Genomic DNA, 26,226 nt, shown 5'->3' with positions numbered 1-26,226 from the left:
TATAATTGTGTGGTTGTCTATGTTTTTTACACGCCAAAGACCTCACTACACCCTCAGAATAATAAAGTGAGAAGGTGGTTGAGTGTTTGAAAAGTGACAGTTTACTCCAATTTCTTCCCTTGATGTAGACTGTTTATGAATCAAGGTCCACAAGTTAAGTGAAGCCATCGATGCAAGGGAGATACATTTACATTTGCTCTTTAGTTTATCGAAACCCAGTGGCCCATATGTTTGCCATCCCTTATCAAACAATTAGGACTATGCTGCTGAGAAATAACACATATATTGGGTGAAAATATAACTGAATATTTTAGCATCTGGTATTGCACGCAGAGTAAATAAAGCTCTATACTCTGATATGCAAACAAACAAACAATTCAAGACAAATAAAATGATGTTGCGATTAAATGCCTGGCCTACCAGTGAAAAAACAGGTTTTTGTGTTTGTTCAATATGTTGTTCCTCCTAAATAAGGTGCAGATTGCTGGGAACTTTCTGCTATGAATAGTATGCCAAACTGGCACTCACAAACACACAACCATTAGTCATTGTAAAGGAGAGTAGGAAACACTTTGTTTTAGAATAAGGGCAGTGCAGACCCAGATGGGCCGGTCTGGTGTTTTGGTCGCGAGGGCCGGTGTTCAGTCATGGCACTGGTTTGAAATCATAGTTGAATATCATGGATGCTGTCCCTAGGCCCCCTGCATTTGCGGCCCACTCTTTTTAAATTTATTTTTCCTTGCAGCCCACCGTTCTCTGCATTCATGCAGCCTGGTTAATGATGACGTATTTACGGCACCTTGCTGAATAACAAAAACAAACTGTCACCTCGTACGCTTCTGTCAGCGGTGCTTGTTGGAGGATGCGACGGCGGGCAAAAAGACGCTATAAAACCGGATAATAGAAAGCGTAAAAACGGCGCTGAAAAGGCGACAATTAAAAAAGGAAAGCTCTAGAAAGTGACGTGGCCAGATGTGCTAAACTGAGCAACTTTTTCATTAAAACCAGTCAGAGTGAAACGCCAAATGAAGACGATGAGACCGGTAAGCTAACCTTAAGCTAGTTAGGAGCAGTGCAAGACGCTAGCGGTTGCACAAAACATAACACAACGTGGCCTACAAACCAGCGTTCATGCTTTTGAATCAAACTTTTTCTTCCTCAGCAGCAGCTAATTGTCCAGTTGGCTGCTAACAGTGAAAATGAAGAGCCAGTACCAAGCACCCGCCGTGAGCTCAGGACTCCAGAGTGGGCAGGTAGGATTGCTCCTTGAGTGAATATTAGAAGAACTAGAATTAATATTTATTTTTTATTTAGGTTTATTTAACAGGGACAATGCACACTAATAATACATAAAGAAAATGTACAGTGTGCCAGAATTAGCCAAAAGGCTACTTTACATCTGCTGTCCCTGATAATATTAATGAAGAGTATGATGTAGACCTGCTCTATACAGTAAAATGCCCTGAGATAATCAATGATGCCAGATGATTCGGCACTACATTAATGAAAAAACTAGAATGTGATAATGTTATCGATCAGATTAGTTCTGTTACAGTGTGTAAGAAATTAAAATCTATTGGGTTTTTATTTTAAAGAGACAAAGCCCATGACTAAAAGGGAATAGAATGGTATTTTAAATATTATTCAAAGTGCAATACATTTTATTTTATTTTATTTTCTATTTCTTTTTATTATTATTTTTTATATTTATTCTTTTATTTAATTTCAAGGTTTGGGCATTTGTGAACACTTATTTACTAGAAAATATATTCTGATATTGTTGAACATCATTGTATTGTAAAGAATAATATTGTTAACTTATAATTTATCTACATATCTTACTGTATTTGCACTGAAATGGAAATTATATTTTACAAAAATACACTGAATTACAAGGCTGCAGACTTATATACTAAGGTTTTAATTACATTGTTTTAATATAGTCAGTCGTGAAGTGAAGTGGGCTGGTCTAAGGCATGGAACTCCAGGGCTGGAAATGAGTCCCACTCCGGCCCTGGGGCAGTGTGTACACATTTTTTTAGTAGAGTAGAGAGTATAGATACAGTTTTCTAACACATTCTACTTCTAGAAGACAATCAACAGTAAGCACATTTGTTGTATTTTTGTGCAACAGTTGTGCTTTGAGCTAGGTGCTATGTCAGCATGCTATCACACTCACATTGACAATGCAGGTGTTTAGCAGGTGTACCATGTTCTCCATCTTAGTTTGGTAACATTTTGTAATTAGCACTTAACACATAGTACAGTTATAGGCCATTGGAACATTTTAAATACTGACATAATCATTGCGCTCAAGGACAAGTCAGAAGATCACCAACGTCATTACAATTCATCCTGAGAAGGACATTAATGTACATTTCATGATAATCCATTAAATTAAATAGCTGTGGAGATATTTCACTAAAAACACAAATCACACAAATCTCATTGTCACACAAGAGGAAAAGTCAGGGGATCACCAAAGTGAAAGTCAGTGGAATTCATCCTCTGGGGGACCCTGAGTGTCTGCACAAAACTTCATTTCAATCCATCCAGATATGCTGCGTTGCTACTGAGTTCATGAGCTGGTGATAGAGAGTTGCAAAGACTGACCTAAAAAAATACTACGCTATTATTATTACTGTTGTGACAGAAATGAACCAACTTACCGTAGGTGGCAGTGGTATGCGGGCTGAAACCATAGACTGTGTAAAATAGGCTGAAACACGATTTGTTATGGGAAGTTTAAAATAGAAAATAATCCCTAAAAATAATAAACATTACACCAAAAAGGGGCTGATATTGTGGCCATGAAGCCATGTTGCTACTTCTCCTCTGTTCCCCTTACTCTTCAGTAAACTCCCTTCAATGATAGAAAGGTTTCCTGTCATGCTTCTGAAATAAAGTAAAGTATGCAATGTATGTGACAAGCCTGGCACAATTTAACTATCAAATCAACCCCCTATTTTTAGAAACTGCAATGGCAGTTTTTCCAGGTGAGAGCTCTGTGACTGTCTAAGGGAAACGTCATTTAATTACCAAGCCCTCTGGCGAATAGAAATCTGTGCTTTGAAACTCATCCACTAAATCATGTAACTCGTATAAGTATTTTCTGCTGCCGCGATCCAAGGAGTACGCTGAGATTCTTGGGAGTTCAATGCAAGGTTACAGCTATCTCTCCTCTCCTACTAGCCTAACAGTCAGCCTTGTGTCCAGGGCGTTTTGAATTAAGTTCAGCGCTCTTGTGTATGGGAACCCGAGCTCGACGCCAAATGCAATACTTCCCTGAGTATTTCTGTCAGAACCCCGGCCTTTGAAAACAAAACACAGTGAAATCACAGCAGGCCTGTTTTAATCAATTAAACATATGTCAACAAGCAATATGCTAATCATTATGTCATGGCATGGTGATGTATGAGCAGAAGTCCATCACGATTGTGAGAAAACTAACAGACAAAACTAAGTTCAGTTTTTAGATAGATGAAAAAATATACCGTGTCGATTAAATGTTGTGAAAATAGGTTTTGTCTTAGCTTGCCATTACCAGTATCTGTATTGTTCAGGTCTGGTGTAAAAAAAGACAAAACAATGAAGGGAGTCAGAGACGGGGGATTTTTTCCATGCTCCATGATGTACGCTGTATGTTTGTGTTTGTGTGCCTGTGTTTGCCTTGGATGTAGAGGTGGGGGAAACGGTGCCTTCCTGACTGGTATCAGACATTTAGCTCAAAGTCTGCAGGCTTCTGGAGAATCTGCATGGAGTCATAGCTTTAGTCATTTGGGTCAACCGAGGGTTATGAAGTTTGGTGGGATTTTACCAGCCCCTCCTACCCAGAATGCAACGCAGCGTCTCAGACTTTAGAACGAGGTATGCTTGTGTAAACACCATTTGGCTCACTCAAGACTTGAAATGTAATACATTTTCATCTAGGGCTCAAGATAGCAGCATAGCCACACAGTGATGACCAGGGAGGAATTGCAGGATGCAGCAGCCTGACAGAAGAGCCCAGTTACCCTCCTCTCCTGCCTGCTGATTGGGCGTCTCTCCGCTGAGACCTCTTACGAACGCTCCTGATAACCAAATGAGCATCTAAAGTAAATAACAGGCTGACACACGGCAGGCTCCCAAACAGAACATACAGCTGCTCATTAAAATCTCCCCAGCCGTTGCCATACATTTGATACAGGTTGTAGCGAGAGTCTCCCCACTGGTTACAGGTTACACTTGTGCACACTCACGGTTTTCCTGTGCAATGAGGGATGATTAGCATCATTTTAGGCACGCACACTTTTTACCACCTTATTAGTTTAACCTTCTACAAGCTTGTTTTCACCCTGTATGATTGTCTGACTGGTCATTCCAAGATGTCAGCAAATACTTTTAACTGATGGCCGGATCGACAAAAATATAACCCAAGTTGTAGTTTTCCTTTCAAAAACATCCCCTGTAGCATAGACTGTATTAAGTCTTATGTGAACCCATTGACTGAGCACAACAACAGAGCTGCTTCCTCATGCTCCCCTGACCAGGCAGACCCTTTGGCTGAGGCGACCAATTAATTATAGACGTGACTTTAAAACTTCCTGTTTTTCCCTCCTTAATTAAGCCAATCTGCCCTGCTGCTCTAAAGAGAGGAAATACCTCAAAATAGTTCCCAATTTCAGCACATTCAATTATTTTGTGCCCAGTAGCAGATTGCATCGGCCGTGTTAATGTACGGACCAACGATGTTTGATCACAGGGAAATTATGTCTGTCATTTCTTCCTGCTTCGCCCCCGATTAATGTGGGAATTGTGAGGCGAGTTGGTGCCCAACGTGGGCACAGCCCGCGCACGGATTACTAACTACGTGCCCTCAGTCAGGCCCATCCAACATCAATCTCTGCCTGAGATGTTTATTATTACACTCATGCAGTCACTTATTCTGAAGAGAGAGAGAAAAAAATCCCTGATTTATGCCTCCACTGTTACCCTTTCCTGTCCTCATTTATGAAAACAAAATTCCAGTGAATTCCTGCAGTATTAACACTAAGCAGTTACGAGGTCAAGCTTTCACTTACACTGCACAATTCAACTGGCCGGGCACAGTCCACTCACAGATATTGTGTTGTTTGCTGCAGCTTCACTGTGGCTTTGTTATGCCACGTAAGCCGAGTAAAGGAGTCTGAACACAAACTTACAAACTGACCTTGACACCAGACACGCTTCATATCTCTCTCCGCCTTTTTTTTTTTTTTTACACTTACACTAAATCTACAGCCAGTGTTCAAGAGCACCAAGGCAACTTGAGTGTTATCATAAATGCACCACACTTGTTCAACACCTGCCAGTGTTTTTCAGTGGTGCCCTTTTCAACTTTGAACTGAAACTCACCTCCAGGCCTCACCCTCTGTGTTTTTCACTGGGAAACAGGAAAAAGGAGGAGAAAGTGAAGACCTACGTGGAATGAAAAACCAGGGCTGGAACATTTTAAAAGGGTACTTAATGTGAAGTGTTCCTTTATTATTTTATTAGTCATATCAGGTGAATACCATCTATTGTTCTCTGCTGTGGTATCTGTGTGTCAGATGTCAGTGAGGTTGTGGGTGTGTACCATCAGAGAGTATTGTATATTTCATGATACCCCCGTTTTACCTCATTAAATACATATTCGTAATATGGACAGTATATTAGTATTTCAATAGTTTATTTTATCTGTATTTATTTTGGGTAAAGGCTTCTCTGCGACACCTTTTCAATTATGATTTTGAAATAGAGGCCCTGAACTAAATAAGGGCGGGTGACAGAGAAGGTGAATTTTATTTTAGCTTTTTATCTCTTAAGAACATTTTTATGATGTACCGTATGGTAATGTGGGTAATAAATTACGCACCAGTAACACATACAAGTAAACTCCTTATAATTTTACATTTTAAATGAAAATCTGTGAAATTCAACACCAAAATGGAAGTTGATAAAATGTTCATAATTGCCAATATCTGCTATCTGTGTCATTTTGTGAAACTGGGACCTTATATGATACTTTTATTGTCAGATAAAGACACTATATGTGTATTTTTTTAGTGTTATAATATAAAAATGTATTGAATGTTGCATCATCTTCCACATTACTACTCATAAAGTATTTGCAAAATCCAAACATCTTAAAAATAAAAAAATAAATGCTTTCAGCCCTCTTCAATGATGGTGGTGAGTGCATGTTTACATGCTAACCTTTTAGGCGTAGTGATTAAAACTATCAGATCCTGCTTACGGCAACAAACCCCAAACCTAAACCTGAACTCTGTTGACTAACCCCAAGATGGCAAACCCAGAGCATTCACTAAAGCTGCTTTTTGGAGTAAGCCCCAGTGGTGTGGTTTTGTTTTTGTCTGTTTGTTTTTGTATTACTGCCTTTTGATTATTTCAGCGAACTCCGAAGTGGCAATTAAGATAAGATAAGATAAGATAGAATTTTATTGTCCCGAAGTTTGTTTATTGACAAACAGTATCAGCTGTTTAAATAATTCAACACAACATAGTGTATACATACATACATACATACATACATACATACATACATACATACGTATACATACTGTACATGAAGTACACAGACACAAACTGTTGCATTACACTTACATGTTGCATGGAGAGACTGCCACTAGCCAACCAAATTGCACACTGCCTATGTAAAACACATCATAATAGTCATCATAATATGTGCAGTAAGGGTAAGCCGTCTTATCAACCCAAAATCCTGGTTAAAGGAAAAGAAAAGCAAAAATGTACATTGCAATGTAATGTAACATGGACACAAGATATCACAGTCTAAACTTGTTGCTTTCACATTGTTCCTCAAGTGGCTAAATTCTTCTGAAGAAAAAGAAAACATACTTGTAATTTGTTAATTTAAACACAGAGGAAACCGGCCTGCTGACTTCTGACTTATTTGGCAAGATTTAGAGGATCCTGGCCTTGAATTCAGAGTAAGTCAAGTGTTGAATTACAGTCATTCTACAGCAATTGTCACAATGTGTTTCTGCAAAACTGGACACTTCACAGGTCTCAGTTGCAATAGCTGACACCTACACTCAAAGAATATTTGCGTTTTTCAACTTCTTGCTTTAATATTTATGATATGCCAAAACCTTTAGATTGTGACCCTTCGGTGGCTGCTTTTACACACTGATTTATGTATTTAGCTTGATTCTGTCAAATCCTAAAGCAATGTAGAAGAATAGATAGAAAGAAAGGGGTGCTGATTTGGTAGACTGGTGGTTTGACATCATTAAAGAGGAAACCCAAGCAGTCCTACTATATGTCCTGCTAGAGGCCCCTCAAACAGGCTGGTTATCACATCACTAACATTTATTTAACCCTTCTGCAGAAGGTGTTCTGTAAAGGTTGTGCAGGGGAGGGGAAGTTGTTCCCAACTCTCTTTGGCTGACCTGTTACCAACCTTAACCGATATCCTAAACACACACACGCACACACACACACACACACACACACACACACACACACACACACACACACACACACACACACACACACACACACACACACACACACACACACACCTATGCAGATTCATAGTATCATGTAGAGACACACAGTTGCTGTCTTCTCTCTGCCATTAAGTGTTTTTAGACTGCTCTCAAGACATTCCCCCACACTCCCTTGAACTCCACTACTCTCCGTCTCCCACTTCATCCAGTCCTCCCAGGCTTGGCTGCTTCTAGGAGACAGAGGACTAAAAACATGACTTGAGCAGAGAGAAAGGTTGTAGGGTCAAGAAATGAAAGGATGAGAGGATGAAAGGATGAGGGGAAAGCTCCTATCCCTGGATACCTTACGCCCAACTCCATTCCTTTCCCGTTTGCAGTGAGACAGTGCACGCAGCTCTCTCCCACACATCTCCACATCCCAGCACCAGGCTCTGTGTTTTCTTAATTCATTACTTAAAGGAAAGAAATGTAGCCCATATGAAAATAAATACGGCTCTCTTGGATCAGACCATGTGTCATAGTACGATAGCTCCTAGGAAAAGACTGTTGTTTTAACCAGAGGAGGATGGAACTCTCTGGCTCTGCAGAGCGTCTGTCACTCTGCTCTCTATCTCCGTCACACAGCACAGACCAGAAGCATGCACTCTTATCACTTGATTTAGACCTAAATACATTATTTTAAAGTGGGTAACACTCAACGGTGAAGCCAGATTCACTGGCTTGCACTCTAAAGTTAATGACCTTAGACTGAGCTTTTGGTTTAAGCCGTAATTTTTATATTCTTTACGCAACTTTTTCTTTTGCCTTACTAGCAGCCCAGGGGAGGGCAAGGTCGGTCAGTCCACCACTTTGTTCCAGACTGAAATATCTGAATAACTTTTGGATGGATTGCCATGAAATTTTGCATATAGCCTACATTTATGGTAGCCAGAGGCTGAATCATAATAACTTTGGTGACTTTTACTCTATCACCATTATGAGGGTGTTTTTTTTTTTTTTTTTTATAAATAAAATGACTACAATATTTGATAGATTCAAGAGAGACATTCTTGTTCCCCATTTGTGAAAACTTTGATGATCCTTTAACTATTTATCTAGTGCCACCATCATGTCAAAATTTGTATTAGTCCAATATTTTGGTTCATGGTTATTACATGCGAAACTAATATAGACATTCATATCAGCCTCAGCTGTACTTTGTGTTAAGTGCTAATTAGCAAAATGCTAACATGCTAACAAACTAAACTAGGATGGTGAACATGGTAAACATTATACCTGCTAAACATCAACATGTTAGCATTGTCATTGTGAGCATGATGCCATGCAAGCATTTGCATTTAGCCCAATGCACCGCTGTGTCTAAGTACAGCATTACAGCATGGCTGTAGACCAGGGGTCGGCAACCAAGGGGCACGCGTGCCACCATGGGGATGCGGTACCTTAACCAATGGCATGCTGGCAATATGTGTGCAAGAGAGTTATTGATGTGTTGAAATCATGGTTGAAATGCTGAAGCACTCTCTCATCCGCATGCCAAATTACAACGTTATTTTCGGTAGTTTGATTGACTTGTATCCCCACCATAGACTGTATAAAAACTATCCCCATCCGCATGAGGATTACCAATGGCCCGCTGGGGCAGATGAACTAACGCTAGTCTCGTTACTGTAAGTAGGCTACAATAAAACCTCCATGAGTAAAAAGCCAATACTTATCAATGCACTCACCTGTATAGACAGGCATAAACATGTAGAAAGTGATATTTCAATCTGCTCTGTCTGCTCTTGTCTTAAATTTTGATGTGATGTCATAATTAAACTTAATGTTGACATGGCACACTAATAAACAAGAAATTTTGAAAAGGGCACTTCATATCAAAAAGGTTGCTGACCCCTGCTGTATACTATAGTTTTGTAAGAAGGCAAATATTCATATGATGCACTATTTTTCTTATTTACTTCATATATATATATATTATATATCATTTCAAGCTTCAATTTTAGTATTAATATTTTGAACATTTGCATATTGAAAAAGTTTATTCTAAAATACTTTTTCTTAATGACTTGGTGAATATGACACAAACTTGCACTCATTTCTCAGTGCCCTTAGTATAGAGTGCATTTAAATTCAAAACTTATTTTTTATTTACAGTTTCTTGCTATTTGTTTCAGAGAATCCCAAGCACTTGTCATTTGGAGTCCGTGGGTGTCTTCATGAAGCGTCCCCTTCGGGTGAGGTCTGTTAAATGGCCAATTGAATGCTCTGTCAAGCAGAACCTTCCTGTGACCCTAACACACACACTCACACATGCATGCACACACAAACCTTTACTGCACTGGCACAGTCGAGCACAATCCTTTGCTAGAACATCAATAGTTTGTTTATAATTAGCCCTGGCACCTCCTGACTACTTAGAGAGAGTGATTGTTTTTGAAAATGGCCCCTGGGGTCCTGTTGACTGATTGGCCTGAGGTGGTTAGGGGGAATAAGGAGGGGGTGAATTGAGGGTCTGCAGTGTGCAGTAGAGGGTCTGTTGCTGGCCCACTGTTGCAGGCTGCATTCCTCTCAAGCCGCTCTGGACCCTCGTCTGACAGCCACTCCGATAATATCCCAGTCAGATAGAGTCGCAGGGGCGGCGTGTCTGAGCCCTGTTCTGAATCACTCAATTAGTGCAGCAGGAGCAGCAGGAGGAGGAGGGATCTGAAATAGCTTTCTTCTCCAAAACCCAAACTAGCAGCACAGTTGTAATAAAGTAGTACACAAACTCTGAGTTAATAGCAGCAGTGTTTATGCAAATAAATGTGAGGTGTAAATACAGTTTGTGTGGTCTTGCGGCAAATTCTCTGTTGATAGGAATAGGTGTAAGTTTGTTTGTTTGTGTGTGTGTGTGTGTGTGTGTGTGTGTGTGTGGTGACTCTGTCTATAGAGAGTACCATCACTTCACAACCTGACTCCACATGGGTGCCCTATGATTGGTGCCAAGATCTGCAAAATAGATCTATCACCTAGAGCTGGGCAATATATCAATATTATATCGATTTCGTGATATGAGACTAGATATTGTCTTAGATTTCAGATATCGTAATATCGTGAGATGAGACTAGATATTGTCTTAGATTTCAGATATCGTAATATGGCATAAGTGTTGTCTTTTCCTGGTTTTAAAGGCTGCATTACAGTAAAGTGATGTCATTTTCTGAACTTACCAGACTGTTGTAACTGTTCTGTTATTTGCCTTTACCCACTTAGTCATTATATCCACATTACTGATGATTATTTATAAAAAATCTCATTGTAGTAATTTACATTGTAGTGTAAATATTTTGTGAAAGCACCAATAGTCAACACTACAATATCGTTGCGGTATCGATATTGAGGTATTTGGCCACAAATATCGTGATATTTTATTTTCTCCATATTGCCCAGCCCTACTATCACCCTACTATGAATTCAAAGATATCTGCATGTGTTTGTCATGGATACATTTAGAAAAATAAGCACTTTAGTCTATCCTCAGTTGAAGGTGCTATTTATTACGTTAAGGTAATTTTCTAAAGAAATGTATAACATATCATTGCATGTAATTTACACTTTAGTTGTAATAATGATGCACCAAATAACGCATGTTTGGCTAAGTATACAAAAAAGCTTTAAAGTATACAGTATGTTGGACTAAATAAACCTTACGGTTCATTTACTAGCTTTTTCCAGGGCTTTCAACCGCATCTCACGATCTTCATCAGTAAATGGGGTTTGCTCTGTTGTCATGGAGTACAGTGAGTGTAACTGTCGTGGCTCTAACAGGGCATCCAAAGCCAAATCAGCTATTGTAGCCATTTCAGAGTTTCACGGATTCAAGGATAACTCTGTTTTATTACAACTATTATTAGTTTTTATAATCATCTCCATCAGTTATCTTAAAGGGTTAATGCAGCACTCACTAAGTGACTTCTCTTTAACTTGGCTTTCCTTAATGTTTATTTTGGAAGCTAAAATGTTAGCATTATCAATAGGAGTGATCACCAAAACTGTGAAACTACATGATGTTAAGTGTGTTTGTCTGTTTTTAATTTCCCCAGGAAAGGTTGTGTTGTATCAATGTCGCTGTGTACAACTTGCAGTGTTTCTCTGCATTTCTGCAGGGCATTTCTTGTGTGCCATCGCATTGGTTTCTATCATTTGCTTGTGTTTTGTCTATTTGCGGATGTTATTTAAAGTTATAGAGCATTGAACTCTCTTTTCCACCATAAAAATAAGAGCCAAGTTGTAATAAACCGTAATTATCTGGAGTTTAAACTTTTCACCAGAGATACATGTAAGCCTAAAATGAGAAACACAAATTAAAAGAAAATGGATAGACACCACAACTAAGCAAAGACTAAGAAGTATAACCATTTCTGGAATTGTGTGAAACATGCAGGGGAGGGTAAAGGAACTATAACACGTTATATGCCATGCTAGTGAGTGCATTCTTGTGATTTCAACATGGGAATTGGATACGCTTTACATACTTTACATATCATCTAATGTGTATGTTATACTGTATGTTTTTTCCCTGAAAGTTAGACATACAGTATAAGATACACAAACTCAGCCGATCCTTTGATGAATATGTCTTGTCTACTTTAGCACATTATGAATAGCGGCAGTGTTTGTTGGCTCATTTTTCATCAGGCACATTGGGACTATTTGGCTTTAAAGGGCAACGGTTTGATTTCAGCTGAGTTGAAGGAGTGGGGTTTCAATAGTAAAAAGTCTCACCCTGGTCTTCCACTCAGCCAACCAGCCTTCTTCTTTGTGTGTTTTCTCCATCCCTGTTCAGCTGCTCTGCCAGCCTGCAACTGACCCCTCACCTCCTGCTGACCCGTCACCTGCAGACACCCTCTGTGGCTGCCTCTGATGTGGTGTTTGCTCTTATGTACAGTAGGGGTTAATCACACACCTTGAGTGAACAACGTGGAATTCCATACAATGGGTCCGCTGGCCTGTGTTGTCTGAGGGCTAAGAGAGGGATTAGAGATTAAAGGGCAGCTAGTGTGTGAGGTAAACAGTAGATAACAATATTTTACCTGTCGTTTAGTCAGCGGATGTAGATGTCAGTCGACTTTCTTTCTACTTGATATTTTTGACTGAAAGGCTGGTGGCTGCCAGGACTGTGTATATACTCTCCTTGTTTTTACTCCTGGGATTTCCTGTCGTTGTAAGTGGCAAAGTCAAGAGACAAAGGCTATTTTACATGTAGTCTGTACTAACTGTCTTTATTGATGGTTGGCATCATTACAGCTGCAATAATTAGCTCATATAAATGTATGTTAGCTGGGTACCATTTATTTACTAATATTAATATGGTATTGGTATATCTTTCTGGTCTGGGGGTTCTTATGGTTTTTGCATACTTTTCTCCTTCTTTCTTCCTTCCTGTTTCTAGACCTGTGCCATGAATTATAATACATTTATTTATTCACCCAAGATAACTGTTTCACATGGGTGCAGATGAATATTGATTTTGCATTGATGATCTGATGTTTTCCTATGTCAAATTAAGTTTAAATTAAATCATAAAAAATACAATAACATGTTTAAATCACACACAAAAAAGAGAAAATACTTGACCACACCTCACAAATCTACTGTTGGTTATCACAGCCTCAATGAAAGAAATGTTTTTATTCAGTATTTCAAAACACACTCGAGGTGTGGTTTTGTTGAAGCTGAAAAGTTGTAGTGCCTTATGGTTTTACATGTTTGAGTTTATCTACCATTTATGATAAGCTTTTATCCAAATTAAACACAGATATATTTCAGTTAAACCTAGGCTTGCTCATACCCCCACAAATAAACATAGGATAGCTCATACCCCCACAAATACTGTATGTCACATCTGTCACGTTAATGTTCCTTTCTCAGTCTCAGAAGACTTTGGGGGAAAAACAACTTCAACATCATTGATCTTCTAATCTGGGAAGTAACCCAACATGTTTGTAATATTCATTAAATTTTTAAGCTTTGTGGCAAAAACTTGCTCGCGCTGAAAGACAAGCTCCTAAGAACAGAAAACATATTCCCTTGATTGCTGACCGGCGTGCTCAGGAATGGTACTGTTTGAATGATAATGGTAACAAGACACTCCCTCAAGAACATGGTAATTCACACACTAATTGAAGCTGAAATACATGAGTTATAGTGTAACGATTTCTCATAAAAAGCTCCATTAATTTTTGTGACCGCAGAAAACAAACCAAACCAAACAGTTTATATCATCTCAGGGGTAGATATCTGCAACACTCAATGAGTGGACAGTGAATGTATATTCGCCAAAGGGACTGATTAAAGTGATGGTTCGGAGCAATTCACCCTAGGGTCCTTTGCACCATGACCTCGAGCCAAACACCCCCCCAGAAGCTTTTTTCACCTGGTTTTTCACGCCCCCCATCTGAGTTTCTCCACCCACGGCTTGAGTACTACCTTTGCAAAGGTGCACAATTTTATTCTCGGAAGCTAAACAGATCAGACTGGGCTTTTCAGTGGGAACAGAGGATGAATACAGACCGTATGAGAAACATAATGTATTTTATGAACATTAAAGCATGTAAACATGTTCTAGTAGAAACCCAAAATACAAGCATGAACCTGAAAAAAAAAAAAATATATATATATATATATATATATAATATTTTTATTATTATTATTATTTTGCAATGTTGCTACTGTTACTGCCACTGGTTACTGCCACTGGTTCATATTAAGTTCTGTACATAATATTACATCTATTAGCAGGCTATTGACATTTACCATTGAACATCAAGTCTGCTTTAATTTTCTTTAGTTATGTTATCATTGCACAAATCAAGCTGCACTTCAACGTGATGTCTTTGTTTTACTATGCACAAATAATGAAAGTTGGACAAAAACACATGAAGAAGGGATTATATTAGATATGGATTTTCTAAAAAATGTATTTGTAAAGTAACAACGTAATATAAATGTTGATTGAAAAATACATTCCTCCGATATGTACATCAAAAGTATAAAGTAATTATTATAAAGTAATGGAAATACTTTAAGTACAATACATGTCATGACCCTGACATCAGACTGTAAAACTGACTATATTCCCATAATGACATTAAGAAAACAAAACCAAAGTGTAACTGTGACAGCAGCATGCTGATGATGAAGCCATTCTTTTTAGTCAAAATACCGCCAGTGCGCTTCATAATTTAAGGGTGAATCATGTTATGACAATGTTTACCTTGGATCACAGCCTCTCACATGTTGTGCAAGACATCAGGACATAGGGGGACATCAGAGTGAGAGTGTGTGTGTGTGAGAGAATGTGGCTGCACAAAACATTATGTGTGTCATTACATTATTCTTTTAGACCACAACACCTGATGAGCTGATTTTTTCAGTCCCACATGGTCCTCTTACAGTAATGTGCCTCCACCTACAATAAGTCCTTTTCGTTGACATGCAGTGGGTGTGATGAGGATGTTTCTTAAAGAAATGACTCACCAAAAATGTTACTTTTGGAAATTTGAGTCAATGTTTTATGAATTGCCTCTGGTCTACAAATATAAGAATAATAACAAATTGACATGTGGAGTAGAAGTATAATGTACTATAATACGGAAGTACAAGTAGCCTACCTCAAATTTGTATTTAAGTTCAATACTTGAGTAAATGTACTTAGTTACATTCCACCACTCTTACCATAAATACATAATTGTTTTTCCATCAATAAATGTTTAATAGTAGTTGTGAAGTATTCTGTTTCTACTCAATAGAAATACTAAGGGGAAAAAAGGTTATGGCTTGTTTGTATTTCTTTAAGCTCATATTATGCTTTTTGGCTTTTTCCCTTTCCTTTATTGTGTTATATATCTTTTTGTGCACGTTATAGGTTTACAAAGTAAAAAAGCCCCAAACAGTCCACCCCAAAGGGACTTACCATCTTCCAGAGAAAACACTGTTCACACACTGCTCCAAACAGCTCTATTGTAGTCCAGCCTTTACTTCCGTGACAAACGCTTGCCACTTTGTAACACATGTTATAATGCTCGCCTAGCTGCTAGCGTGGCACGCCTTCATACTCTGCAACTGACTAGCTAGTAGTGCTTACCTAGTTACTGCGCGTGTGCGACTCCCAACAAAGATGGAACAGAAGTGAGATTCTTCTCTCGGTAGCTAAAACAGGGAGCTCAACACACAGGGTGAAAAGAGGAGCTGCAGCAATGTGCATTACAACAAAAATATAGTGTTTTTTGAAAATTAAACCGCATAAACCTTTTCTGGTACTACCTCTAAATACAATTATGAACCTGAATATGAGCACTTTAAACCAATCACAACTGTCCCGGGCGGTGCAAAACCCAAATAGCGGAGATAGCGAGAGGGGAGTGACATCAGGCTTTATCCCAGCAATGTACATCCGCTGAGTCTGACTAGCCATAACATGGAGATCATTTTTTACAAACGTCACTATATGTTTTGACTGACACCAGACAGTTAACTTCTTTATTTTTTGGTGAACTACTCCTTTAAAGCCTTGCTTGTTTGACGTCGTTATCAGCTGGTGGTGGGCAAGTGCATCTCTGAGTCTATACCTTCAGCTGGCTGGGAGCTTTTCCTGGTCAGGGTGAAGTGTTGTACATAAATTAAATGAATCCCTGCTGGCTTGTGTAAACCATCTTTTCACCATTTCAGTTGTTTTTCTTTTGTTGTCTGTCATCACTGAGATAGAGATATAGAACCATTCTGGTGAGAAGATGTAATATTGATTCAATGACCTATAGGCTACCTTTAACTAAAATCAAATTAATTTTAATTTGTGTGATGGAAACAGATTTAGAACTTTAGAGCTTTTGATATTGCTTTAAATTTTTAGCTTTAGAGTTACCACATAATCAATGTTCCTTGGAAAACTTAGCAACAAGAGGAGTATTGTCTAAGAGACATAAATAATCTGGTTTCAAAAAAAAAATTCTGATGAGATTTCCTAGAAGAGGTGTCGGTGAGAGTCAGATTCTGCCTGTTAATGGGCCTGGTTGCTGCACGTCTTCATCCCTCCCTCCCTCCCGCCCTCCCACTGGAATCTGATGACAAACTAGGTTTAACCTCCCAGCTATGAGTAGCTGGGTTCAGCTTCTTATTGCTCTGTGTGGAGGAGTCGCTTGTCTGGTGTCTTGTGGGTTATGATTCAGGGCAGAAGGAGGTATGGATTTAAAGGTTCATTCTAGCATACTTTGATTTGAGTCACAAGCACCTTTAGTCACTGTAACAGACAGGAACACATGAATGACGCTTCAATTTTAAAATGGGAACAAATATGGATTTCTTTTCTTTTCTGCATTATTACCAGTTGAATCCAACTGTTGCAAACCTTAAAGGTCCCATGACATGGTGCGCTTTGGATGCTTTTATATAGACCTTAGTGGTCCCCTAATACTGTATCTGAAGTCTCTTTCCCGAAATTCAGCTTTGGTGCAGAACTACAGCCACTAGAGCCAGTCCTACAATGAGCTTTCCTTAGTATGTGCCATTTCTGTGTCTGAAGCTATTGAGGAGGAGAGTGGGCGTGGCAAGGTGGATGGTGGGGGTGTGGCCTTGACCAACTGCCACTTTTCTCATTTGAAAGCCATGATGTCTCTCTCTCATGGGTGGGCCAAATTCTCTGGGCGGGCAAAGCAGAGAAAGGGGAGGTAACCTTGCTTGTTTTGACCTCATAACAAGCAGATTCCAGATCGGCTCATCTGAGCTTTGATTTTCTCAAAGGCAGAGCAGGATACCCAGGGTTCGGTTTACACCTATCGCCATTTCTAGCCACTGGGGGACCATAGACAGGCTGGGGGAACTCATATTAATGTTAAAAAACCTCATAAAGTGAAATTTTCATGCCATGGGACCTTTAACATTAAGCCTCATTGGATGTTTAAGAATCAAAGGAAAAGCATTTAGATCCCCTTTTGTTTTTTAAAGTTAAAACTGCATTAGTTGTTTTGTTTGACCAATTTGGGGCAGCGCATCAAGCTGTAAACAGTACATTGACATAATCTCACCTTATAAATTTGATTTGCTGAATGTGGTACACATCCAGCACATACGGAGCAACATTTATTTTGAGTCAGGTTTCTGGCCACCTGATGAATGTAAGTCCATTATTCACTGTCCTTTTAGCTAACTACTGATGGAAATATCTGGCTCTTTAGCTGTTAAATACTGCTCTATGTTCACCAGTTAGTGTTGCTTACTTTGTCTGAAACAAACAGTAATGTTGTGGGCCATAAATCAAAACTAGGATCTTTACAATTATGATTACTATTTTCAAATGCATGATGTACATACAGTTTTTTGGGGGAATTTGTATAGTTCCAGGCAGTCATTGGTTTCAATTAAATTCTTTAAGATATGCAAATAAATTGAAGCTTGGTCATGTTGGTTATTCCATCACAGTGAACATCAAGTCTGGATTATTTTTGGGTTAAAAAATGATTGCATGTGCAATTTAAGTGCACATTGTTTTGGGAAGTCTACATTGATTTCTTATTTCTTTCTTTAATTGGCTCTCTGGCACAAAACAATGGATATCAGTAATTTTAGAAAAGAAATAGATTAAAACTTCTTAGATAAGGATTCTCTGCAAAATGATTGTTTGTGTCAAGTACTGTATAATAGATTTGTATTGGTCTGAAACATGCAGAAGTAGAACCACTGGCAATGTACTATACATGATCTGATTTTCTGGCCACTAGTCTGCTGGCAAGATCTACATGACGCTGCCAGTGCAAACTGGTTTAAATATAGTCTTATGATTGTCAATACTTCCTCATGACATTTCAAGTTGTGCCAGTTCTTTCATCTTTGCCCATGGTCCTTTAGGGCCAGGCAATTAGATGGAGTCAGGAAGTCATTGGTACTGCTTGGCATACTGTGATGCCGGAGACAAAGCACAATATAGAGACAATCATCCTTGTTGGAACATTTATTCAGCCAGACCTTGTTTCTGTACTTTATTTTACCTCTCAGCTTCACTGACTCTCTGAATTAATGAGAAGAAGAGAAGAAGTCCTGTTGTATACTACCCCTGCTAGGGAAAACCCCTGACTATACAAAACCTAAGCAGCTTTCCCTTATAGTCACCACTTCGAGCCACTAGCTTCACTTTTACATGACAAATCATTCACATTTCCAGCCTAGTTGTTTCCTCTGAAACCATTTCACGAACAAAAGAAACCCAAAAGTGCTGATATAGCATGAAGGATGGTGTTTTCATAAGTGGTTTGGCGTCTCTGTCGCCAAGCCTGCCACACACCACTATCCATTATCTTTCCGTGGGACAGGGGAAGTTATCTTGGGGACCTATTGTATGCTTGGTGGAGTTTTGACTGTGTGTTTGTGGCACCTCTGCTGTGCATACAGGAGGTGTTGGGAGACCAGGGCTGGAGTCTGGGATCCCAGAGGAAAGTCTTGGCTCCAGGGGGCCTGTACTCCCCTCTGGCTCTTGCTGGGCTGCTGGGGAAGCCAGGCATGGAGACAGTAGGATAGGGAGGGGGGGCTAGCATAGAGGCAAATGAGCAGAAGAGGTGCTAGGCCGGCTCTTGCCCTCTCACTGACAGGATCTGGCCAATGTCCTGCCGCCAAGGGTCGCGGCCCAGCTTACGCACACAAACTTATCTCCAGTGCATCTGCTGGGCAGCCTGCGCAGTCAGGCTGTCTCCATTGCGGGCCACGAGCGTTTTCCTGCTGGGGGTGAGAGGAGGATGGTGGGAGGATAGAGGGAGGAAGGGTGGGGGAGATGCAGGGGGGAGAGAGGAGCTTGAGGCAGAGAGGGACGGGAGGGGGCTCAATGTGAAACTGCCCCTGTAGAGGCCTGCCAAGTCGCTGAGCTATATGGAAAACACAAGCTGCCTCCAGGGTAACAGGACCACTTCTGAATTTCTACAAACAAAAATAGCTTCGATGTCTGGCTACGACCTCTCTGTTCTCTGGCCCTCATCGCTTTTGACTTCCCACACGAAGACAAAGCTCATGTTCGAACCTAAACAGTCCTCAAGAACAACTTCATTTACTGTTGAGAAGGGAAAAAAGAACACAGAAATTTAATAATTGTGTGGAGCCGAGTGTATTTATCATTCCTTCTCTTCTCTCGGATGGAGATGACCTTTTGGTGACCAGTTGTGGGGACCTCAATCAAGGTCCCATTGGTGAGCCATTTCATCATTTAAACAGCACAAGATCCAATTCTCATGACCTAATGCGTTGTAGAATGCCTGAAATCTGCTGCTTGTGTTTTCTCTTCTCTCCCTCAACCCTTTCTCATCAACAGCAACAGGGATCCATAACAGGAAGCTGTTGGGACAAGGTGGTGAGCTCTCAGACGAAACAGCACTGAAATGTGTGTACTTTTATAAAGTCAGTAACATATAATATATGGCATATATGTCTATATTTGATAGTTTAGAGTGTAGATGCAGTTAGTAAACACAGGGAAAGAGACGGGTATGACATGTAACAAGGGTCCCAGAGTCAAACCAGTAACGGTGCAGTTATATGGTAAACGTCTTAAACAGTAGGCCACCATGACACACCATCATTTCAGTTTATTACACCTTTGTGTTATTTTGGCCTTCATATCTATTGGTAATGATAACATTGCACTTACCAAAATAATTGCTGAGATCTGAGAACAGATCTGAAGTAGGTCAATGTTAAACCAGGGAGTTGGTCTGTAAACTGGGATGGATGTTTACAATGGACAGTTTGCATAATGATTTAACTTTTGTATTCTCCAACAAATAAGTTTGACTAACCTGGGGTTTTGGTTTAAAACACAATTGTATCACCAGACAAGAACATAGGTATTGGACAATGCTGCCAAATATAGCATTATGTTCAGTGATAATGTTTCAAAAAATGTTTGCCTTCTACAATATCTGTGCATGGAAACTAATGTATTGTTAAAGGTAGGGAAGGATGATGATTACGGTATGGGATGCAAACTCGGGTCTCTTATGTGCACTGTTTGTTGGAAAGCAGTGACCTACATTTCGTTACATATGTCCCTGCACATTGTGTCAGTTACAATAAAATTTAATTTAATTGAATTACTTGCACTTGGCACTGAATGTTGAATGTATTGTGAGTTCAGACCAATATGGGCGTAATTGATACTCTTAAAACCAGTATGACGATGTTCCTTTCCCAGTGTGGCTTCTTTTATCAGCGTTATTATTACCAATATCAATGATGGCAATGGGAATAATGGCCAAACTACTAAAATAAGAACCAAAACAGCTGAATAAATGACCTAAATAAATGTGTGTGTGTGTGTGTGTGTGTGTGTGTGTGTGTGTGTGTGTGTGTGTGTGTGTGTGTGTGTGTGTGTGCCGACTATTTGTTTTCATATTTGGCAGCTTAAGACACACATTTAGGCTGGTTGTAAAAGGGCTTCGTCAGCTTGGGATGCCCAAAAAGAGGGCTAAACGGCTAGCAAAGTCCTGTGCTCTGTCTGCTATCATAGGCAGCCGCCATATATGGCGAAGATGCTTTATAGTACTGCTGTATGCCAATGGCCCATGATTTTGTATATGCATTTAACTGCATCTATAATATTTATGTCCCTGTAAATTATTCTTTTCAAGTGGACTTAAATAAATCTTTAAAGTGTGTGTGTGTGTGTGTGTGTGTGTGTGTGTGTGTGTGTGTGTGTGTGTGTGTGTGTGTGTGTGTGTGTGTGTGTGTGTATTTTACAGTTCAAATCATTTATAATGGCTGATAGAAATAAACCATCAAAGCGTCCTTGGCTTTGATTCTTCTGTAGTCTGTGGGTCAGTTACCTTTGAGTACTTTAATACTAGTTCTAAAGTCCCAAGGCCTGCAATAGATCCTCCAAGTCTTACATGACAGCACACCCACCACTGACACATGCACACCTATAAACCTTACGCACACAACTTCCCTCATCTGCTACTCATTGGGTGCACTGTTAAAGCAGGACATTTAACACAAAGGTAAAACCATGCAATGGGTGTTTACAAGGCAAAGTTTAGCCATGTGACCTCCAACGCTAAGACTGTTTGACAGTGACTGAAGGAGGAAGGGAGCAGCAGGGCGAGGGCCTGATTATGGCGAACTGCTCTTCAACCTTTAAACGCTCTTGTTGTTAAGACACAAACATCACAGTAAAATGGAGCCAGTGCTATTTGAGCCATATTTTTGTTTGGCAAATTGTCTCTGATTACATTGACACAATTGTGAAGCAAACAGGAAGTAACACACATGAGGAAGAGTTAAGTTTACCCTCCGATTTGCACCTAAGTTCAGAGATTTTTTTGTTGTTGTATGTAGTGTACTCATGTAGTTAGTTTCTCTCTGAAGAGATTACTGCTGTCAGGCTGCAGTAAAAAGCCATTTTAGAGCTGGTTGCGGAAGTAGGATGGAGGGTGCAGGGAGAGAAATAAGGAAAAGAGTGGAGGAGAGACGACCTCCTTAATGGACATTCTGTTCTGCTTTGACTGTGATTCCCAAGGTTGCCTGTCCAGTGTGTGTGTGTTTTTGTGTGAGTGTGTGGTGGTGCCAGGCACAGCGTTTCTTCTGGCTCACACAGTGTTGACCCTGCCCTGTACTCTCCTCCTACTATGGGCGAGGCTTGGTGGTGAAGCACGTAGCAACACTGTGCTAATACTGATATGTGCATACACAGATAGGCCAACAGACAGACACACACACACCTACACACACACTCAAAGAATAAAGACTGTGATATTTGCTCATTGCATGACTACATTCAAAGTTCAAAATCTTATTTCTCCAATATTGCTGCTTTTAGGGTGCGAAATAGCTCACATGTCTCTTCTACTTCATAGTTATTATGGATTGACTGATTTAGAGGAACAGAAGAGTTCAAATAAAAGCATTTTCTTCCCTTCATCTTACTCCTTCCATTAACATCACCCGACACTCTCCACCACAGATTTTATAAGTGAGACAAATATTCCCATATGAAATGAATTGCAAGGTATGTGAAGGTACATTCCTGCAAATATTTTACCCTGATATAAGGCTTTCTTGCCCAAGTTTGAATCTTGTTTAAAACCTCCATTTTCATGTGTGCGAGCCCATGTTGTCCGATTGTATCTTGCCACCACTTTATGTCTCTCACCCACTCAATTCCAAATTATTATAAATGTGTTTTCATTGTGAGACAGAACGAAAACAGCCAAGTATGTTACCAAAAACACTGGCTAATACTCTTAAAGGGAGAAAACTAGTCTACAAGAAAAACAAAAGTAGGAAATTCTTGCAAAAAAAAAAATGTTGCGGCCAAATTGTTTTTCATGTCTGCATTTGGAGTGCAAATGCAGAGACGAAAGAAAGATGAGGAAGCGCATAACCAGTAAAATGAGACATGGCTAATAATTAATGTTCACATTGTACTCCACGTGAAATGCTATGAATTTACGTTAGTTTTTGGCATTTAGCTGTTAAGTTATCCAAAACATCTGACAATAAGTGCAACAGTGAAACAGGCCTACATTCCTAGACTAAAAACATTACAAAGTGACTAATAGGCAGAAGTGCAAAGGTCAAAGCAACAGGAACAAGTCACTGGATGTGACATGAATTTGTACAAAAGCAGTTCAGATTTCCACGTACAAGATTAACTATAGATCCCATCTTACTATTTAAAAGGAAATGTGCAAAAAATAACTGACCTAATGTTCCCCAAAAGTGATTTCATCATTACTGTGGAATCCTGAAAGATGCCAGGAACATGTCAGAAATATAAAGGAGGTTTTGAATAGCTTTAACTCTCCCTGCCTCACGGTCAGACGGAGAGTATGTGTTAATGTGTTTAAAGCATCAGATGATACATGCTGAGCATTTACAATTCATGCATACGGAGACATCTATGACAAAATGATATTACTAGATCATTTATCAATCTTAGTGGACATGAGTATCAGCTAGCTAACTGCTAACTGAATTTACAAGCTGTCAGGTTTAAGGCAGATGTCACAGAACCTGAAATGTCTTCTGGGTCTTACTACGATCTGAAGGTTGTCTCAGTGTAAATCTCTCAGTTCAAGACCTGGGCTGACCTGCAGAGTTAGCCTTTGTTTGGCAGACGCCTTGGCCCCCTTTAATCTTGTGAAGAGATAAATCCTTTGATGGACCTGGCCTGACTCCGTTGAAAGTGCTGCCCAGCCATCTCCATAGATCAACATAATACAGCATGTTTGATGTTGTGGGGGGGCTATGGCACGCGGACGGGCTCTTTCTCCCTGACCTATAACAGAGTTATCAATCCCGGGCTACAACCGCAGACCCCACCACCTCTCCATGCCTCCTTTCCCCTCCTCCTCCTCTAACCGTGGACTCGACCACAACCTGCCCTGCCCTCTTGACCACAGAGCACTAACACTCAACCAGGATAAGCATATCTGTGTGTGTCAGGCACAAACAGGCAGACTCTGAGATGGCAAGCGTTTGACACACAGACACATTCCTCATTCAATATAACTGCCACTTTTAAAGGAATAGTTAGACATTTTGGGAAATATGCTGATTTGTTTTCTTGCAGAGAATTAGTTCCCTGGCAACCTCACTGACGACAAAACTCCGGGAAGTCACTGCTCCCAAGAAATACTGTAGTCCAGCACATAACCCCCAATGTTTTGTTTTTACCCTTTCAAAGTGAACAAACAAAATATCATGTGTAAATTAGTGATCTGTAGAGGTGCTGGTAGATATACAGAGCCATGCTAGCTGTTTTCCCCTGTTGCTAGTCTCTGTGCTAACCTAAGCTGCTGCTGAGTCCAGCTACATAATGACTCTACACACATAAAAGTGGTATCAATTTTCTCATGTAACACTCGTCAAGAAAGCAAAGTGTATTACCCAAAAACCAGTGCAGAATATTTCCTCACAGTCCTCAGACACTCGATGAACTGCTGACTCATCAACACTCTCTGGACAGAATAAAAATGCATTTTTATTTTCTTCATCTGTTTCTCACTGAACTTATCGTCCACGGCTTTCACTCTCATGAAAGTGAATGATCCTTTTCACTGAGTACATCAATGGGTTATAAAAGTGTCATCGAAAAGCTTGCAGTTAAACTGAGGTGAACTTCAGGGAGCTCTTTTGATTCCACTGATAAGACCCCGGTCCCATTAAGACGAGCTGTCCCTGTATGAGAGCGCAGCGCTGGCCTCACACACTCGCTCTTATCTAAATCCTTCATCAACACACACCTAATCTGACCACGGCTGCTAATGTTGATAGATTTGATTCTCCACTAGGGAATATGGGAGAATTCAGTGTCAAAAAGCAAACAATAACAAACCATTTAAGTATCCCATTGTAGAGAGGATGAGGTATTATGGACTGTATTGCAGTATATTAGTATGGTATAGTTTTCTTGCTTGGGTGCAGTAGGAGCTAAGGCACTCAATTATACTGTCATACTTTTCTGGCCCTGCATTTGTGTGTGTGTGTGTGTGTGTGTGTGTGTGTGTGTGTGTGTGTGTGTGTGTGTGTGTGTGTGTGTGTGTGCGTGCGTGCGTGCGTGCGTGTGTGCGAGACATGCATGTAAAGAGTGTGCCCCAGCAAGACCAACTAAGGCAGGCAGCGACATTAGCACCCCTGAAATAGCTTGGCAGGCATTTTAATTGCTTTACCCTGCAATGACTCAAAATGTTATTGGTGTAAAAAAACAAAAGGGTGAAACCTTTCCCAGGCATAGGATTACCAGAAACACTAATCATACATCATGACAGGGAATTTCTGCCAGTGAGAGCTAAATTCCATGATTTTAATACCTGGATGAGTATTTATTTCCCTATTGTTGTCTCTGATCTTTGCCCTCTTCCTTCCACATTCTATCCTCTCACCTTTATTCCATTTTTCTTTCAAACCTTCTACTTTCATTATTAGAACAAACATTATTTCACTACTGTACAATGCTAGTGCACCCATTAAGAGACTCCAGTATTGTGTTTCTACGTCTTAGGACAGTAAGGGGAAATGTATGATGCACGTTGGCATGTTTGTCTTTAATCATTCTAAAAGTAATAGCAGAGTAATGTGCATGAAGCCTCACAATGAGGTGCTGAAGTACTTCATGAGTAGGAAACTTCACACAAACACAGGAAGCTCAGAGTTTCTCACCGAGGGCAGGAGTCTGTGCTGCGACGCTGCAGGGACTGATGGGCCGCTCAGATTAACTTGGGCCAAAGAACCTGCAGTTCCTACACATTATTGTTGCCCAGGCTGTTTACAGAAAGGCATCAGAGCATAGATCTGCAGGGTATACAGTGTTGTTATCCCAAGCTAAATGTTATATGTATCATGCTGGTTGTTTAATGTTGGTGACACATTCAATGTACAAAATGTAGTCAAGAATCAAAACTTCTTTGAGTGTTTTTGGAGCACAAATTAAGAAAAAAAGTGACCCTAAAGATCAATCATCAGTATTGCTTTGTCTGTATACATCACAATAACCTTAGGATGAGTGACTACAATCATTAAAGAGTCAATATCACCAGTGTTATGGTGAATTTATGTTGGTTATATTATGATGTGCATCCACCCTGGGGCTTTATAAACATCAGTCACTACGTGCTCTTTTGTGTACTGCAGAATGTAGGAAACATGCAGCATAGTGCAGATGTAAGCTCCAATAGAGACATCTGGTGGTAAAGAAGTGCTTTTGTTGGCAGTCTCTACAAAG

General features: G+C 39.9%; 1 long non-coding RNA gene across 1 annotated transcript; it reads left to right on the top strand.

Annotated features, from left to right (window-relative positions):
• Positions 1 to 766: 766 nt before the first annotated feature.
• On the top strand, positions 767 to 5,924 carry LOC120568747. The gene is made up of 3 exons (XR_005640772.1): positions 767 to 1,043; positions 1,163 to 1,253; positions 3,931 to 5,924. It is a non-coding gene; the product is annotated as an uncharacterized LOC120568747 (long non-coding RNA).
• The last annotated feature ends 20,302 nt before the right edge of the window (positions 5,925 to 26,226 follow it).

This window comes from Perca fluviatilis, chromosome 11, assembly GCF_010015445.1.
Source record: "Perca fluviatilis chromosome 11, GENO_Pfluv_1.0, whole genome shotgun sequence".
Lineage (NCBI taxonomy): Eukaryota > Metazoa > Chordata > Actinopteri > Perciformes > Percidae > Perca > Perca fluviatilis.
This window is presented reverse-complemented; position numbering and strand designations above follow the sequence as displayed.